Consider the following 4196-nt stretch of genomic DNA (forward strand, 5'->3'; position numbering starts at 1 on the left):
GCTCTATTAGCGTAGCATTGTTTTCTTTTCAGGAAGGGCCCACTGTTAAACATTTTTCAGTTTGACAAAAACCATAAGCTGCAGATCATAAACTCTTCTGCCTAACATATCTCTCAGCACCATTCTCCTTCTACCCTTGATCCCCTTACTCGTGAACCTCCTATCTTCACTACATTCACTGACAGCCTCCACCACCCTCGGTGGAAAGGGGTTAACCACTCTCTGGCTGAAGAAATTCCCTCTCCTCTCGGTTCCAAAGGCTAAGCTACTAATGGAAACATCGTCTCCTTGTCCACTTCATTCAGGCCTCTCACTATTCTGTATATTTCCATCAGCTCCTCCGACATGCTTCTAAACTCCATTGAGTACAGACCCAAAGTCCTCATAGAACACGGCCATCGCTTCCAGGATCACTCTTGTTAACCATCTCTGGGCCCTAAGGCCAGCACCTCCTTCCTGCGATACAAGGCCTAAAACCACTCACAATGTTCCAAATGCGGTCTGACCAAAGCCTTATACAGTCCTGCACTCCTGCTTTTGTTTTCTCACTGTCTTGAAAACAAATGTTAATTCTGCACTTCTAAACTATCAACTGAACAGATATGTAACTAGAAGGAAATCTGGAACTCGCACTCCCAAGTCCCTTTGTGCTTCACATTTCTGGAGCCTTTCCCCATTGAGAAATTAGGCAATGTCTCTTCTTCCTTCCAAACTGCATAATCTCATACTTTCCCACATTGCCCTCCATCTGCCACTTTTTCTGCCCACTCTTCTTACCTGTCCAAGTCCTTCTGCAGCCTCTCTGCTTCCTCAACACTACCTGGCCTTCCACAAGCCTCGCAACAATGCTCTCCATTCTTTCATGTGCACCATTAACATAGAACATGAATAGTTGTGGTCCCAACCCTCCACGAGTTCTGAACAAGATGCCTTTATGCCCATTCTCTGCCTTCTGCCATTCAGCTAATCCATCATCTGTGCCAGTACCTTACCCCACCACTATGGGTTCTCAGTCAGCAGCTTAATGCTGACTCCGCCCTATTTTACCATACACATAGCAATCTTACCCTTAAGGGACTCTAAAATCTTACTCACAGGGTAACTGGTTGATAATTTCTGATCTTCTGCCTCTGTTACGTTAGTCATTTGCTCGTCCTCTGGTACCTTTCCTGATTTCAGTGATTCCTGAAAGATCACCACCAAGACCTCCACAATCTCCTTAGCTACCACCTTCAGAATCCTGCAGTTTGGTCCAACTGATTTATCCACCTTTAGGCCTTTCAGCTTTGCCAGCACCTTACAGGATTGAATAAAAGTTAGAATAGCCATTGGAGAAACGCCTGATTCACTGATGGAAAGTTGCTGTGCTGACCCATTCTTGCCTATTCCAGCCTCACTACCATGAGGTTTACGTGAAACTGCCTTCATATGGTCGAGCTAACCACTTAGATGAAGGGCAATTAAGGACAAGCAACAAATTATTGGTTGTGCAAATGACATCCACAACCTAGGAAAGTTTTTTTTTTACAAAAATTCCCATGACCCAGCCTGTGAAACATGATGGCAGATTAATGATCTGCTGAGTGACAGGAAATCAGAATCAGGTTCATGGGCAGGGAAGGTGTCTGCATAGGTGGGTGTTGGGGTCTCCAATAATTCTAACTTTAAGCCACATGGGCTCTAGGCTAATAATTTTTTAATGTTGTCATCCAATTGAGGATGGGTCCAAAATAAACTGCAGCACAGGTGCAGACTATTTGGCCAGTTTATGCCAGTGTTGTTCCCCATACAAAGGGTCCAGCTGTTTTTCTTGATAAAGACACAAAATAGAAGCTCGAGTAGACCATTCAGCCCATTGCACTTATTCCACCATTCATTGTGATCATGACTGATCTTTTACCTTCTCTCCCCTACCTTAAAATACCTCGAGAGACGAGATATGTGTTTTTTTTTGGTTGTGGTTTTGTTCGCCACGCTGGAAATTTGTGTTGCAAACGTCTCGTCCCCTGTCTGGGTGACATCCTCGGTGCTTGGGAGCCTCCTGTGAAGCGCTTCTGTGAGGTTTCCTCCGGCATTTATAGTAGCCTGTCTGCCGCTTCCGGTTGTCAGTTCCAGCTGTCCGCTTCAGTGGCCGGTATATTGGGTCCAGGTCGATGTGTTTGTTGATAGAATCTGTGGCTGCAGAGGACAGCTGGAACTGACAACTGGAAGCGGCAGAGACAAACCACTATAAATGCCGGAGGAAACATCACAGAAGCGCTTCACAGGAGGCTCCCAAGCACTGAGGATGTCACCTAGACAGGGGACGAGACGTCTGCAACACAAATTCCCAACTCAGCGAACAGAACCACAACAACGAGCAGCCGAGTTACAAATCTTCTCACAAACTTTGGATCTGTTTTCTTTCTTAAATACAGGCCTCCACAGCCTTCTGTCGTTGGAAATTCCTTAAGGTTCACCATTAAGCAAAGACATTTCTCCTTATCTCAATGCTAAGCAGCCTCCCCATCTCCAGCGATACAATGGAAACATCCTCCTATCCCTTCTCCCTTCAGCATCTAGCTAGCTTTCATTAAACACACCTATGTTGATGATCTGTCACCCTGTGACATCCCAAGCACGCCCTCGGTAACAAAGTGCCTCAGATTTAATTTATGGCTGCCTTCTATTTATGGACATTCATCCCTTCCCCGTCTCTCAAACTGTTTCAGGATTTTAAAAACCCTGTGGAAGGTGTGCCTTTTCTAAAGCTTGGATACGGTTTCCTCTCATACAAACTTGATTGCCCTTCAGAACTACTGCATTGGCTGGAATGAACCTGAGGTATCTGGAGGGCGGAAGATACCTCAGATTTCCTTCTCACCAAGGACTTGGCATTGTAGACCACACATTTATCTACTGCCTTTAAATGCAGCGAAACATAATAAAGACTTGAACAGGAGGGCTACAAAGCCAAACTTGACACTGAGCCATGTCAGATATTAGGAGGCCTCTAATTTGCACTAACAGCGGTGTCAGAAGCATCAACTCTCCTGCTCCTCAGATGCGGCCTGACCTGCTGCACTTTTGGGTTCCAATTCCACTCACCAAACAACACTGGGTAGGGATCTCTTATAGATTTAAGAAGCTCTTCAAATTTCTTGTATCGAGCCACGTCTTTACTATCTACCACTATCCATTTTCCACACTCGTAATTGTCATCATTCACATTCAGTTCCATTATCCTGCTTAAATAGACAAGACATCTTTTGCAACTTTTCTAACTACTTGCACAACACCATTTTAGAAAGCTGGTACCGAGGTAAAGCCCAACTTGCATGTCAAGAAAAAAAAAGGTTCTGAACGTTATGCCTCCCCCATTGTGTAATCCCCCATCGCTGGAATTTATAAAACAATGCATCGCATTGCAGCAAGTCCACAGGGAATCTGTAACCAGGGCTCCCTCACATGCAATTACATCAGAAACAGAGCACTCTACATTTGGCTCACAGCTTGTGTTTAAACAGCTTACGGATAAAGGTTGCTGCACACCTTCAAAACAGAAAGGAAACAGCAAGAAGGATCTAACAACAGATGAAAGAAGAATTTTCTATTCAGCTTCCTCCCTCCAGCTCCATTTAATTAGCACTGAAGCAAAGAGTTAGCCCGACACGTGCCTCAGTATGGAATGACCAGGAGGGCGCCATAAAGACTCCTAACTGATCATTTATTCATTGTGCATCCTGTTAAGAGCAACATTTAGTACAGATTGTTAAGAGCCCTCGAACCACGTGCCCATACTGGGCCAGTTAAGAGTCAACCACAGTGCTGTGGGTCTGGAGTCACATCTCACTCAGACTGAGTCAAGGGGAGAGATTTCCTTTCCAAAAAGGGCAGTGGTGAACCAGAGGGGGTTTACCAAAAATCAATGAGGATGCCTCACTGAGACCAGCTTTCAATTCCAGATTTATTCATCGAAACGTAATTTCACCAGCTCACTCTGAAGCCCCAGTCCAATAACCTGGACTCAAATTCCAGTACAATCTTTGGCAAAATTTAAATTTGAATCACAATAACAGTATTGAGAAAGCTAATCTCAGCAGTGACGAGAAAGTGGGAGTATTGTGCATCAGTAAGGGAACAGGATTTTTTGAAACAACAGCCTCAGTTACTGACAGCTCTTTCCGCTTGAGACATTAAAAAAAAAGCAAAGCCAA

This window comes from Chiloscyllium punctatum, chromosome 35, assembly GCF_047496795.1.
Source record: "Chiloscyllium punctatum isolate Juve2018m chromosome 35, sChiPun1.3, whole genome shotgun sequence".
NCBI lineage: Eukaryota > Metazoa > Chordata > Chondrichthyes > Orectolobiformes > Hemiscylliidae > Chiloscyllium > Chiloscyllium punctatum.